The sequence below is a fragment of the Lactuca saligna genome, chromosome 8 (genome assembly GCF_052625555.1).
Source record: "Lactuca saligna cultivar CGN05327 chromosome 8, ASM5262555v1, whole genome shotgun sequence".
NCBI lineage: Eukaryota > Viridiplantae > Streptophyta > Magnoliopsida > Asterales > Asteraceae > Lactuca > Lactuca saligna.
In genome coordinates this window covers 168955452-168971684 of record NC_136424.1, presented here as the reverse complement: position 1 = coordinate 168971684, position 16233 = coordinate 168955452, and the positions used below count along the sequence as shown (strand labels likewise).

Here is a 16233-nt window from a genome sequence, read left to right as displayed (position 1 = left end):
GTACCCCCAGAGAGACAAGTTGAATTCCGAATTGATCTTGTTCCACGAGCAACTCCCCTCGCTAAATTGCCTTACCGACTAGCTCCTGCTGAGATGCAGGAATTGTCTAGCCAACTCAGCGAACTCCTGGGCAAAGGATTCATCCGACCCAGCTACTCGCCATGGAGAGCTCCGGTCCTCTTTGTCAAAAAGAAGGACGGATCTTTTAGGATGTGCATCGATTACAGGGAGCTAAACAAGATCACTGTAAAAAATCGCTATCCACTCCCACAAATCGATGATCTATTTGACCAGCTCCAAGGAGCTAGTTACTTCTCTAAGATAGATCTACGATCTGGATACCATCAACTCAAGGTCCGGGAAGAGGATATACCCAAAACAGCTTTCCGAAGTCATTACGGACATTATGAATTTGTCGTAATGCCCTTTGGTCTAACGAATGCACCTGCCGCATTTATGGACCTAATGAACCGAATCTGTCGACCATTCCTCGACAACTTTGTTATTGTTTTCATTGACGACATTCTAGTCTATTCCCGAAGCGTAGAAGAGCATGGCCAACACCTCCGACAAATCCTGGAAACCCTGCGAACGGAGTAGATATACGCAAAACTCTCCAAGTGTGAGTTCTGGCTCCGTAGCGTGAGCTTTTTAGGTCATGTTGTTAGTCGGGAAGGAATACATGTGGATCTTTCTAAGGTTAAAGCCGTTAAAGGATGGGCAGTTCCGATGACACCCACAAAAATTCGCCAATTCTTAGGCCTAGCAGGCTACTATAGGAGGTTCATTCAGAACTTCTATAAGATCGCCAAGCCACTTACCTCGCTTACACAAAAGGGCGTAAATGGACGGACAAACAAGAAGTTGCATTCCGAACTCTGAAACAAGCATTGTGCAGTGCCCCGGTACTATCTCTACCAGAGGGAACGAAATATTTTGTGGTCTACTGCGACACGTCAAATCAGGGTTTAGGTTGCGTTCTCATGCAGCGTGGAAAAGTGATAGCTTACTGATGTGCACAAAAAGTACTCACTAATTTTAATATTTATAACCTAACAAACTTAACTAACTATGCACTTATAGGCAGTGCACCTAGTCAGATTACAGTGTAGCTTGGGTAAGTTGGGTGTCGATCACAGGGAACGGTGTTACTAGTTAATTTACTTACTATTAAGTTAACCTAATTATTAACAAGTTTAAAAGGGGTTTTATCTTGTTTTACAAGATCGGATGAACTTAAATCAAATTCAATAAATAAAAACACGCTCTTGTTTAGTTTGAATCCACTCCTCCCTTATGGCTAGCTAATGATTATGGATTATTAAGTTGGTTTTTAGTTGTATTAGTAATTTAGTTCTAATTTTACCAATAATTAACTAATTCATGTCAAACCATGTATGTTCACACATAATTAAACATAGAACTAATTATGAATGTAAATATGCTATGTAAGATTTGTAATATAAACGCAATTATAGTCACAATACACGCTCTCTAACACAGCTAAGCTCTATTTATTCTAATTAGTAACTAAGATTGGTCAATCCTAGCTCTAACAATTCAATGTTCACTAAATCATTAGGTAAACAATTTCATGCACTTTAATGGTCACTAAGCTACATAGAACATGCAATCAAGCAATTAGAGAAACAAACAATAGCATGCTAGGTTATACAAATCAAACACAAGCAATTTTTACCAACTAAAATTAATCCATAAACATTGAACTATTCATAAGTTTAAAGCTTCATCTAGCTAAACAAGAGTAGCTAGATTCAGCTGCTTATCATAGCAACTAAACCAACACAGCTAAAAATAATGAGAGACATGTTCTTATTTAACTAGAATAATAACCTCTATTCTTTTTGGTGTTTAAAACCCTCTTCCAGAACCTTTCTTTCGCTCCAAATCGCCTTCTGGAATTCTTTCCTTCTGCCAAAAGCTTTTTTCTTTCGTAATAATCAGGAGAACTTATATAATCTTCAAAAATCCGTACCACGTCGTGGCCAGCTGTGCCACGTCGTGGGCTTCAAGTAATCCGTATCCTCCAAGTCACGATGTTTATTTTCTAGAAACCCCATGCCATGTCGTGGGCTTCATCACCACGTCGTGAATTAAGTATTTATCGTGAATTTATTCTTTTCTTGTCTTTCAAGCCTCCCATGTTCCACATATTATCACTTTTGGTCCCTCTCTTCGAAAATCCTTTATATTGACTGAAAATAACAATTTAAAGTCATAAGTATCATTATTCTAAACATATTATCAATTTATTAATAAAAATGTACTTAAATATTGCCTAAAATAGGTATAAATATGGCAATATCAAAATACCCCACACTTAGGCTTTGCTTGCCCTCAAGCAAATGTAAACTTAATTCTTAATTACTAACACCACACAGAACAATCCGACTCTAGTTTAGCCATTATGCCAAGACCTCAACGCATGCATTTGTGTCTAAAATTTTCCTAAAGTACCCCCCCCCCCATACTTTAAATACTCACAATCTTCATAAACACTCGCCCACTTTTTCCGAACAATGCTCATTTTATGCAACCCTCCGAATCCATCCGCAGAAAACCTCCTTATCCTCAAAGTATTTTTAGTTGAGCAACCTAAGCATACATAATCTAGAATTACAATTTATGATACCAATATGGAGCTCTTTTAAATTCTTCACTTTCTTGACATTTGATCTTTAATTTCTTTGAATTCACCACCTTATTTGATTTGATTTCTGGTATCTTCAACTTTTGAATTTCTTGGAATTTTGATCTTTTGATCTTCACTTTATTTGCTCCAAGATTCTTACAACTTTACTCGTAATTCTCTCTTTTTTTTATATATATTACATGTACCTCACTTTTTTCCACTCAAAACCTACATGCTTAAGCAGAGGCACTCAACCTCAACCTTTATTGGTTAATGATAATAATTTTCCTGGATACATTTCAGGTTTAGGCTGCTAAACATATTGCATCCCTCAAACCAAGTGGGGTTATGTTTTTGTTCCATGATTTCGGTAAAATAAGGGAGGCCACAAATGCACTATAACGTTTATTGGCTCAACTAAACATTTGAACTTTCATCGGATCATCCCACATAACACTAGCAATTAACTCAAATTATTATTACTAGATTCCAATTATTAAAAAATTCAATTTTTCAAAATTTCCAATTTTTACTATCAAATTCTATGATTATCTAGCAATTTACTTTTTCTACCCCTACCCCACACTTATTTCATACAATGCCCTCATTGTATGCATAAAAATAAATCAAAATTAAAGAAAAGGGAGAAAAAGGAATAGACTCCCCTGGGATAGTGGCGTGAACATCTCCAAAAGTGTGGAAAACGTGCATCTTTAATATGGACTTCCAAAAATAGAAACTTGGTGTAGAACTGGGTGAATATGTAAATAAACCACGAACATGACTCGAAACTTCAATTCTTCAAAGTGGGTGCTTGTAAGTAAAAATATGGGCAATGATAAACTGAGACACGTCGTGGCAGGTAACTGGCCATGTCGTGATATGGGATGAAAGCGCGAACACCAAACTGATGAATTTCTTCAAATTGCATGAGCGCCACGACGTGGCGTAAGGATTCCACGTCGTGGAAACTGGATATCAGCAGAAAACACCTTATTTGTTTCATTTACTCTAGCAACTTGACCAATGGCTAAATGATTTAAGACGCTTGTATGCAAATATATTTCCCAACTGTAACCTCTCTCCTACTAATATACCCCACACTTATCTTGAATTGTGGGTTCCAACTCACGACTCTAAGCTTCCTTGACACGACTCGAAAGTTAACCTTATATGCTCCTTAGAATTCCAATGTTAATCTGAAAAATGGAACAACCCAAAAGAAAGAGTAACATCATAGTTAAATAATGTTGTACATTACACACCAAATTCAAACATAAAAAAACTAAAAACTAGCCAAAAACAAAACAAAATAAAAATAAAATAAAATCAATCATCATCTCCTTGGTCCCGTGCTCCACTTGGTCCTGCCCCGTCATTTTGCGGACGCCAAAGCTCCTCCCATGTCGGAAAATAAGGATACTGTGGTGGCATAGAAGGTGGTCGGGTCACACCCAAATGTGAATAAATACCCTCAGTAAGCTGGGTATGATAAATGGCATGCCCCCGGAAATTATCCAAATAAGTTCCCACCCGGCTCTAAAAAGGGTCGGTGGGCACTCCCTGTACATACTGTGAAGTAGCACGCTCTCTCTCGACCTCACCTCTAGCCCGCACATTCCGACGTCGTAGTCTGGCTGGTGGTTGCTGCCCTGGCTATGCCTCCTCTTGCTCGTCATCTATCGGCGGTATAACAAAATGACCCCCAATATTCACCACCGCCCGCATAACACTCAAGACTTGAATGGTCAAGTCTGTGTCCGGGAATCGAGTAAGATTCCTCACAAAGTTATGGGTCAAAATATGATATGACCTAGCCAGGCGAGTAACCAAATGCCCCCGTGTAATCGGGCTCCCGGACCTAGAATTGGCCGCTTTCTTCCCCATGAACCTTGCCAGCATATAAGGTAAATCACAGCAAACTCCAGGAGTAATAAGAGTCCATAAATAAAACAGATTCTGAATGGGGACTTTATCACCATGATGCTTGTGATTTATTGAAAAAGTGATAAGGCGGTGTAAAAATCGGAAAACAGGATTCTGAATTTGTGACTCACTCGAGTCACGAGTGTTGTACTCATGGCTAGAAATGCCCTGCCAGAACTGCACATCCATAATGTCGTGAGCAAAATCCCAGACGCATCCAAGCAAGAACTGTATTAAAAACGGAGATTGAGTCTCCACTTCGGTATAAAGCCCCATACGCCAAGCGAATTCCCGAAGACTACACTCTCTATAAACACCACCCAAACGAAACACAAGTGCCCGGTTGTAAGTGAAATCAAGGGTGTGTTCCTCGAAGCATACGGTAGAGAAAAAGTCCACCGATAATTCCCGGTACACGGGTTCTTGAATGGCAAATAAATTCCTCCACCCGTGACAAGTGAAAGAAAATTGATCTCCAACATATGTCTTCGACCAATAACGTTCCAACTCAGCTACCGTTCCCACTCCACCAAGCCATCCCCAATCGATAATTGGGGCTATTGCAAACTCCCTATTGTACAGCCATCCAAGCCGATTCTCGAAAGTAGTTAACAACGGTCGGGGAATATTTTGAGGAAACTGGTATAAGGGATGTATACTTGCTACATCTATCGGGTTTTCCTCCTGTGGAACAGCTCGTCGTGGTCCCATTTCTGCATACAAAATCAAACCAAAACAGCAAACATCCAAAACATTAAAACATTTTAAGCTGTCTGCCAGAAGTCACGACGTGGTCAGGCTATGCCACGTCGTGAACCGTAGTCGGTCACAGTTCTTGGATCGGTCCATTTATATGTCATTTCTACCAAAATTAGTGCTTGGGCTTTGTTCCTATGGATATTTAAGGGACATGCAATCTAAAATCAACCACTAGATTCAACCAATTTCGTGAATCACTTAAGCGCTAGCCATGAAAATTTAAAATTGGAAGAACTAATTACAAATAATGAGTAAAACACATACCAAGTAGATTAATTGGCAAGATCTTGCAAGGACTTTGGAAGTAGATTAAACAATCGACTGTGGGGTTTTATTGTTCCCGTTCGTGCGACAGTTTCAATTGGAGAATGAGGATTATTGGTCAAAGGGTTTTAAGGAAATGGTCCCCCTTGATTTTTTTTAAAGGCCACGACGTGGCTGGCTATGCCCACGTCGTGGACCTGAAATCTATTATCTAGTCTCGTGTTTCCATTTTGACCCACGACGTGGCTGGCTATGCCCACGTCGTGGAAACTGTCCAATTGCAAAATTTTAATAAAATCTCACATGTTAACTAATTAATTGGCATCTCATTTATTAATTAAAGTTCCCTACAACTAATTCTTTACTAATTATCAGTTATTAAATGATGAGTTGATGTCTTTCCTAATTAAAAAGAAAAAAAATTAAAAGAAAAGAAAATGCAAACCAAACTCGGGTTGCCTCCCGAGAAGCGCGTCTTTTTCTTGGAGTCTTGAGCCGGACTCCGTGCCTTCTACGTTGAATCTTCTGAAGAATCCACCATTAAGATCTTTTGTTCCTTGAACCGCCGCTTGTAAGCTTGAACTCGTCTTTTATATGCCTTCTTTGAATTCTCCTTTTTAGCTTTGCCCTCTTCTTCAAGCTTGCGTTTTGTGCCCTTAGTTTGTTCCTTGCACTCCATAGCATCCTCCTCTTCTTTCACCACCGGCTTTGTTACTCTTGAAGTGACCTCTTCTTCATCACTTGTCATTTCCTCATCCTCTTTGCTCACCCAAGAAGGCGGACTCTTGTAAGCTATGACTTCAATCAAGTATGGAACAGATGCCCTCGGTTTTGTCCTGTTGACTTGATGAACGGCCTTTATCTCTTCTTCCATAAGCTTTTCCAGTTCTTCTAGTTCATTCTCTTCATTAATTGTGAACACCTCTTCTTTATCTTCTTGAAAGTCATCTTTTATCCCAAAAACTTCTTGTTCATCTCCAACCCTCAAAGTGAGCTTAGACTCGCGGATATCAACAAGAGCTCCAGCAGTGTTAAACAATGGATGCCCAAGGATTATTGGAACATCCAGATCTTCTTTCATGTCCAAGACTACAAAGTCTATTGGAAAAACAAATTTTCCAATTTTCACCAAAATATCCTCCACGATGCCACGGGGTTGTGTCACCGAACGATTTGCCATGTGAATCTTCATTTTTGTAGCCTTCATCTTCTGAATCTCCAGTTTTTGATAAAATGAAAAAGGCATCAAATTAATGCTAGCCCCAGAATCGGCTAAAGCATTAACCTTCATTTTATTCTCAAACTCACATGGAAGAGTGAGGTGTCCTGGATCACCCATCTTTTCTGGTGTTTCTCCCAACACAGCTTTTGAAGTTTGTTCACTTAGAATCACTGTAGACTGCTTCTTTAATTGCCTTCGAGTGTCTATCAAATCTTGCAGTAATTTCTGGTTCTCGGGAGCTTTGGATAAGGACTCGACAAAGGGAGTATTAATTGGGATCCCCTTTACATGCTTTACAAACTCTAAATGCTCCTTCTCCAGTAGACTAAGTGCAGACCGGGTGGGAAATGGCAAAGGTGGCTGATAAGCTGGAACGAACTTAAAGGATTTTTGATCAGACATGCGCCACGTTGTGGCCATTGGAGTGCCACGTCGTGGCAAAGCTGGTTCAGCAACTTCTTCACTTTTGAACTTTAACTTCTATGGTTTTGGATCGGGCTGTTGTGGTTCTTCTTCCAATGCCTCTAGGAACTCAGAGATTGCTTCTTCTTCAATATCGATGGCCATTACGTGAGATTAGGTCTTTACTTTGGGATTCTTCGGGGACAATTGTTCATGAACTAGAGTGGCTAGTTGACCAAATTGTACTTCAAGGTTATGGATGGAGGCTTGTTGATTCTTTATCAAAGTTTGTTGTTCCATAATAGCAAAATCAGTGGCATCGTGTCTCTTTTCCGAAGCTTCCATAAACTTCATCAAAATGGTCTCTAGGTCGGGTTTCTTCTCGGCTGGTGGCTGCTCCTTTTGATAAAAGTCTCGACCTGTCTGCCTATACTTCTCTTCTTTTTGCTTCTTATACTCTTCATATGGCAGCCACTCCTTCTTCGGTTTCCTCCAGTCCTCATCATACTTATCCCCACTAGAGTAGCACACTTGAGCTTTCCTGTTCCCAAACTCATCTACATTGCAGTCCTTGGTCAAGTGTGGACCACTACATCTCTCGCAACCCACTCTTATGGCATGTATTGATTGTTCCATTTGTGTTATCCTTCAATCCATATTATTCAGCATGGCCATTACAGCTGCTATTTCTTCAGTTTGGGCCCCTCCACTGCCTTTGATTCCATATTGCCTAGGGTTGTGGTATTCGCGAGAGTGCTTCGCGAATTCTTCAATCAACTCCTTGACCTCCCTTAGATTTTTCTTTGTTAATGGTCCTTGAGAGTCAAGGAGTTGTCTCGTCATAACATTGACCCCATCATAGAAGATTGAGATCTCTTGTTGCGCATTTAGATCATGCTGAGGGCAATTTCTGAGCAAGCCCTTGTACCGCCCCCATGCTTCGTATAATGACTCCCCCGTCTGTTGCTCAAAGTTGGCTATTGCCTTCTTGAGTTTGGCTATCTTGGATGGCGGGCAAAACTGGTCCAGGAATTGCTCACGCATTTGAGCCCAAGTGGTGATTGTACCCGGTGGAAGTGATTTTAACCACTCCTTAGCAGCTCCTTTGAAAGTGACGGGAAGCATCCTAAGCAAGACTGTGTTTCTGTTGACATTTGGGACATTGTAGTAATCCGCAATGTCGTTGACTTCATCTAGATGCTTAAAAGCATCCTCATGATCTTTCCCAAAAAATGGGATATCCTTCAGTGCAGTCAATATGTGTCCCTTCAACTCGAATGTGGTAGTGGCAAGTATTGCGGGTTGGACTAAACCGGGGCCCACATCTTCTCGGATCCGCTTCTTGTAAGATCCCATGGACATCTCTTCAATTGCTTCCATCTCCTTCCTTGGCTCGTTCTCGGGTTCGCTCGTGTGTTCTTCAAATTCCGGCTCGGTATCGCTTTCGGACTCGGTTTGGACGGGCGTATGATCCAAATGCTCAAGATTGCTCTTGTGCCTCGCGGATGAACTTGACTCTCCTGTCTTCTTTCCCGACTTCCTAGAAAAGGCTGACTTCAATTCTTGTAAGGGCGTCTTTTTCTTGTGAAGTGCAGACTCGGGATCTTCAAGTGGTGGCACCAAGTGTGTGTTTGAGCTTCTAGTCATGAACTCCTGCAACTTGCTAAACTAAAAACGTAAAACTGAACTAAAATAAGAAAAACTAACTACAAACTAAAAATTTAATTTTTTTATCTTTCCACGTCGTGGCCAGTATATGGCCACGTCGTGGACTCTGTGATTAACAGAACAAATTTTATTTTGCTGAAAAATTATCTTTTTGTGGTTTTTTACTCCACAAGAAGGATCCATTAATTTAATGCAAATAAATAAGCTAAAAACTAAGCCGTTCCCCGGCAACGGCGCCAAAAACTTGATGTGCACAAAAAGTACATATTTATAACCTAACAAACTTAAATAACTATGCACTTATAGGCAGTGTACCTAGTCAGATTACAGTATAGCTTGGGTAAGTTGGGTGTCGATCACAGGGAACGGTGTTACTAGTTAATTTACTTACTATTAAATTAACCTAATTATTAACAAGTTTAAAAGGGGTTTTATCTGGTTTTACAAGATCAGATGAACTTAAATCAAATTCAATAAATAAAAACACGTTCTTGTTTAGTTTGAATCCACTTCTCCCTTATGGCTAGCTAATGATTATGGATTATTAAGTTGGTTTTTAGTTGTATTAGTAATTTAGTTCTAATTTTACCAATAATTAACTAATTCATGTCAAACCATGTATGTTCACACATAATTAAACATAGAACTAATTATGAATGTAAATATGCTATGTAAGATTTGTAATATAAACGCAATTATAGTCACAATACACGCTCTCTAACACAGCTAAGCTCTATTTATTCTAATTAGTAACTAAGATTGGTCAATCCTAGCTCTAACAATTCAATGTTCACTAAATCATTAGGTAAACAATTTCATGCACTTTAATGGTCACTAAGCTACATAGAACATGCAATCAAGCAATTAGAGAAACAAACAATAGCATGCTAGGTTATACAAATCAAACACAAGCAATTTTTACCAACTAAAATTAATCCATAAACATTGAACTATTCATAAGTTTAAAGCTTCATCTAGCTAAACAAGAGTAGCTAGATTCAGCTGCTTATCATAGCAACTAAACCAACACAGCTAAAAATAATGAGAGACATGTTCTTATTTAACTAGAATAATAACCTCTATTCTTTTTGGTGTTTAAAACCCTCTTCCAGAACCTTTCTTTCGCTCCAAATCGCCTTCTGGAATTCTTTCCTTCTGCCAAAAGCTTTTTTCTTTCGTAATAATCAGGAGAACTTATATAATCTTCAAAAATCCGTACCACGTCGTGGCCAGCTGTGCCACGTCGTGGGCTTCAAGTAATCCGTATCCTCCAAGTCGCGATGTTTATTTTCTAGAAACCCCATGCCATGTCGTGGGCTTCATCACCACGTCGTGAATTAAGTATTTATCGTGAATTTATTCTTTTCTTGTCTTTCAAGCCTCCCATGTTCCACATATTATCACTTTTGGTCCCTCTCTTCGAAAATCCTTTATATTGACTGAAAATAACAATTTAAAGTCATAAGTATCATTATTCTAAACATATTATCAATTTATTAATAAAAATGTACTTAAATATTGCCTAAAATAGGTATAAATATGGCAATATCAAAATACCCCACACTTAGGCTTTGCTTGCCCTCAAGCAAATGTAAACTTAATTCTTAATTACTAACACCACACAGAACAATCCGACTCTAGTTTAGCCATTATGCCAAGACCTCAACGCATGCATTTGTGTCTAAAATTTTCCTAAAGTACCCCCCCCCCCATACTTTAAATACTCACAATCTTCATAAACACTCGCCCACTTTTTCCGAACAATGCTCATTTTATGCAACCCTCCGAATCCATCCGCAGAAAACCTCCTTATCCTCAAAGTATTTTTAGTTGAGCAACCTAAGCATACATAATCTAGAATTACAATTTATGATACCAATATGGAGCTCTTTTAAATTCTTCACTTTCTTGACATTTGATCTTTAATTTCTTTGAATTCACCACCTTATTTGATTTGATTTCTGGTATCTTCAACTTTTGAATTTCTTGGAATTTTGATCTTTTGATCTTCACTTTATTTGCTCCAAGATTCTTACAACTTTACTCGTAATTCTCTCTTTTTTTTTATATATATTACATGTACCTCACTTTTTTCCACTCAAAACCTACATGCTTAAGCAGAGGCACTCAACCTCAACCTTTATTGGTTAATGATAATAATTTTCCTGGATACATTTCAGGTTTAGGCTGCTAAACATATTGCATCCCTCAAACCAAGTGGGGTTATGTTTTTGTTCCATGATTTCGGTAAAATAAGGGAGGCCACAAATGCACTATAACGTTTATTGGCTCAACTAAACATTTGAACTTTCATCGGATCATCCCACATAACACTAGCAATTAACTCAAATTATTATTACTAGATTCCAATTATTAAAAAATTCAATTTTTCAAAATTTCCAATTTTTACTATCAAATTCTATGATTATCTAGCAATTTACTTTTTCTACCCCTACCCCACACTTATTTCATACAATGCCCTCATTGTATGCATAAAAATAAATCAAAATTAAAGAAAAGGGAGAAAAAGGAATAGACTCCCCTGGGATAGTGGCGTGAACATCTCCAAAAGTGTGGAAAACGTGCATCTTTAATATGGACTTCCAAAAATAGAAACTTGGTGTAGAACTGGGTGAATATGTAAATAAACCACGAACATGACTCGAAACTTCAATTCTTCAAAGTGGGTGCTTGTAAGTAAAAATATGGGCAATGATAAACTGAGACACGTCGTGGCAGGTAACTGGCCATGTCGTGATATGGGATGAAAGCGCGAACACCAAACTGATGAATTTCTTCAAATTGCATGAGCGCCACGACGTGGCGTAAGGATTCCACGTCGTGGAAACTGGATATCAGCAGAAAACACCTTATTTGTTTCATTTACTCTAGCAACTTGACCAATGGCTAAATGATTTAAGACGCTTGTATGCAAATATATTTCCCAACTGTAACCTCTCTCCTACTAATATACCCCACACTTATCTTGAATTGTGGGTTCCAACTCACGACTCTAAGCTTCCTTGACACGACTCGAAAGTTAACCTTATATGCTCCTTAGAATTCCAATGTTAATCTGAAAAATGGAACAACCCAAAAGAAAGAGTAACATCATAGTTAAATAATGTTGTACATTACACACCAAATTCAAACATAAAAAAACTAAAAACTAGCCAAAAACAAAACAAAATAAAAATAAAATAAAATCAATCATCATCTCCTTGGTCCCGTGCTCCACTTGGTCCTGCCCCGTCATTTTGCGGACGCCAAAGCTCCTCCCATGTCGGAAAATAAGGATACTGTGGTGGCATAGAAGGTGGTCGGGTCACACCCAAATGTGAATAAATACCCTCAGTAAGCTGGGTATGATAAATGGCATGCCCCCGGAAATTATCCAAATAAGTTCCCACCCGGCTCTAAAAAGGGTCGGTGGGCACTCCCTGTACATACTGTGAAGTAGCACGCTCTCTCTCGACCTCACCTCTAGCCCGCACATTCCGACGCCGTAGTCTGGCTGGTGGTTGCTGCCCTGGCTATGCCTCCTCTTGCTCGTCATCTATCGGCGGTATAACAAAATGACCCCCAATATTCACCACCGCCCGCATAACACTCAAGACTTGAATGGTCAAGTCTGTGTCCGGGAATCGAGTAAGATTCCTCACAAAGTTATGGGTCAAAATATGATATGACCTAGCCAGGCGAGTAACCAAATGCCCCCGTGTAATCGGGCTCCCGGACCTAGAATTGGCCGCTTTCTTCCCCATGAACCTTGCCAGCATATAAGGTAAATCACAGCAAACTCCAGGAGTAATAAGAGTCCATAAATAAAACAGATTCTGAATGGGGACTTTATCACCATGATGCTTGTGATTTATTGAAAAAGTGATAAGGCGGTGTAAAAATCGGAAAACAGGATTCTGAATTTGTGACTCACTCGAGTCACGAGTGTTGTACTCATGGCTAGAAATGCCCTGCCAGAACTGCACATCCATAATGTCGTGAGCAAAATCCCAGACGCATCCAAGCAAGAACTGTATTAAAAACGGAGATTGAGTCTCCACTTCGGTATAAAGCCCCATACGCCAAGCGAATTCCCGAAGACTACACTCTCTATAAACACCACCCAAACGAAACACAAGTGCCCGGTTGTAAGTGAAATCAAGGGTGTGTTCCTCGAAGCATACGGTAGAGAAAAAGTCCACCGATAATTCCCGGTACACGGGTTCTTGAATGGCAAATAAATTCCTCCACCCGTGACAAGTGAAAGAAAATTGATCTCCAACATATGTCTTCGACCAATAACGTTCCAACTCAGCTACCGTTCCCACTCCACCAAGCCATCCCCAATCGATAATTGGGGCTATTGCAAACTCCCTATTGTACAGCCATCCAAGCCGATTCTCGAAAGTAGTTAACAACGGTCGGGGAATATTTTGAGGAAACTGGTATAAGGGATGTATACTTGCTACATCTATCGGGTTTTCCTCCTGTGGAACAGCTCGTCGTGGTCCCATTTCTGCATACAAAATCAAACCAAAACAGCAAACATCCAAAACATTAAAACATTTTAAGCTGTCTGCCAGAAGTCACGACGTGGTTAGGCTATGCCACGTCGTGAACCGTAGTCGGTCACAGTTCTTGGATCGGTCCATTTATATGTCATTTCTACCAAAATTAGTGCTTGGGCTTTGTTCCTATGGATATTTAAGGGACATGCAATCTAAAATCAACCACTAGATTCAACCAATTTCGTGAATCACTTAAGCGCTAGCCATGAAAATTTAAAATTGGAAGAACTAATTACAAATAATGAGTAAAACACATACCAAGTAGATTAATTGGCAAGATCTTGCAAGGACTTTGGAAGTAGATTAAACAATCGACTGTGGGGTTTTATTGTTCCCGTTCGTGCGACAGTTTCAATTGGAGAATGAGGATTATTGGTCAAAGGGTTTTAAGGAAATGGTCCCCCTTGATTTTTTTTAAAGGCCACGACGTGGCTGGCTATGCCCACGTCGTGGACCTGAAATCTATTATCTAGTCTCGTGTTTCCATTTTGACCCACGACGTGGCTGGCTATGCCCACGTCGTGGAAACTGTCCAATTGCAAAATTTTAATAAAATCTCACATGTTAACTAATTAATTGGCATCTCATTTATTAATTAAAGTTCCCTACAACTAATTCTTTACTAATTATCAGTTATTAAATGATGAGTTGATGTCTTTCCTAATTAAAAAGAAAAAAAATTAAAAGAAAAGAAAATGCAAACCAAACTCGGGTTGCCTCCCGAGAAGCGCGTCTTTTTCTTGGAGTCTTGAGCCGGACTCCGTGCCTTCTACGTTGAATCTTCTGAAGAATCCACCATTAAGATCTTTTGTTCCTTGAACCGCCGCTTGTAAGCTTGAACTCGTCTTTTATATGCCTTCTTTGAATTCTCCTTTTTAGCTTTGCCCTCTTCTTCAAGCTTGCGTTTTGTGCCCTTAGTTTGTTCCTTGCACTCCATAGCATCCTCCTCTTCTTTCACCACCGGCTTTGTTACTCTTGAAGTGACCTCTTCTTCATCACTTGTCATTTCCTCATCCTCTTTGCTCACCCAAGAAGGCGGACTCTTGTAAGCTATGACTTCAATCAAGTATGGAACAGATGCCCTCGGTTTTGTCCTGTTGACTTGATGAACGGCCTTTATCTCTTCTTCCATAAGCTTTTCCAGTTCTTCTAGTTCATTCTCTTCATTAATTGTGAACACCTCTTCTTTATCTTCTTGAAAGTCATCTTTTATCCCAAAAACTTCTTGTTCATCTCCAACCCTCAAAGTGAGCTTAGACTCGCGGATATCAACAAGAGCTCCAGCAGTGTTAAACAATGGATGCCCAAGGATTATTGGAACATCCAGATCTTCTTTCATGTCCAAGACTACAAAGTCTATTGGAAAAACAAATTTTCCAATTTTCACCAAAATATCCTCCACGATGCCACGGGGTTGTGTCACCGAACGATTTGCCATGTGAATCTTCATTTTTGTAGCCTTCATCTTCTGAATCTCCAATTTTTGATAAAATGAAAAAGGCATCAAATTAATGCTAGCCCCAGAATCGGCTAAAGCATTAACCTTCATTTTATTCTCAAACTCACATGGAAGAGTGAGGTGTCCTGGATCACCCATCTTTTCTGGTGTTTCTCCCAACACAGCTTTTGAAGTTTGTTCACTTAGAATCACTGTAGACTGCTTCTTTAATTGCCTTCGAGTGTCTATCAAATCTTGCAGTAATTTCTGGTTCTCGGGAGCTTTGGATAAGGACTCGACAAAGGGAGTATTAATTGGGATCCCCTTTACATGCTTTACAAACTCTAAATGCTCCTTCTCCAGTAGACTAAGTGCAGACCGGGTGGGAAATGGCAAAGGTGGCTGATAAGCTGGAACGAACTTAAAGGATTTTTGATCAGACATGTGCCACGTTGTGGCCATTGGAGTGCCACGTCGTGGCAAAGCTGGTTCAGCAACTTCTTCACTTTTGAACTTTAACTTCTATGGTTTTGGATCGGGCTGTTGTGGTTCTTCTTCCAATGCCTCTAGGAACTCAGAGATTGCTTCTTCTTCAATATCGATGGCCATTACGTGAGATTAGGTCTTTACTTTGGGATTCTTCGGGGACAATTGTTCATGAACTAGAGTGGCTAGTTGACCAAATTGTACTTCAAGGTTATGGATGGAGGCTTGTTGATTCTTTATCAAAGTTTGTTGTTCCATAATAGCAAAATCAGTGGCATCGTGTCTCTTTTCCGAAGCTTCCATAAACTTCATCAAAATGGTCTCTAGGTCGGGTTTCTTCTCGGCTGGTGGCTGCTCCTTTTGATAAAAGTCTCGACCTGTCTGCCTATACTTCTCTTCTTTTTGCTTCTTATACTCTTCATATGGCAGCCACTCCTTCTTCGGTTTCCTCCAGTCCTCATCATACTTATCCCCACTAGAGTAGCACACTTGAGCTTTCCTGTTCCCAAACTCATCTACATTGCAGTCCTTGGTCAAGTGTGGACCACTACATCTCTCGCAACCCACTCTTATGGCATGTATTGATTGTTCCATTTGTGTTATCCTTCAATCCATATTATTCAGCATGGCCATTACAGCTGCTATTTCTTCAGTTTGGGCCCCTCCACTGCCTTTGATTCCATATTGCCTAGGGTTGTGGTATTCGCGAGAGTGCTTCGCGAATTCTTCAATCAACTCCTTGACCTCCCTTAGATTTTTCTTTGTTAATGGTCCTTGAGAGTCAAGGAGTTGTCTCGTCATAACATTGACCCCATCATAGAAGATTGAGATCTCTTGTTGCGCATTT

General features: G+C 39.8%; 1 non-coding gene across 1 annotated transcript; it reads left to right on the top strand.

The window, feature by feature from the left end:
- Nucleotides 1-8115: 8115 nt before the first annotated feature.
- LOC145013448 (small nucleolar RNA R71) lies at nucleotides 8116-8222 on the top strand. The gene has a single exon (XR_013665008.1). It is a non-coding gene; the product is annotated as a small nucleolar RNA R71 (small nucleolar RNA).
- The last annotated feature ends 8011 nt before the right edge of the window (nucleotides 8223-16233 follow it).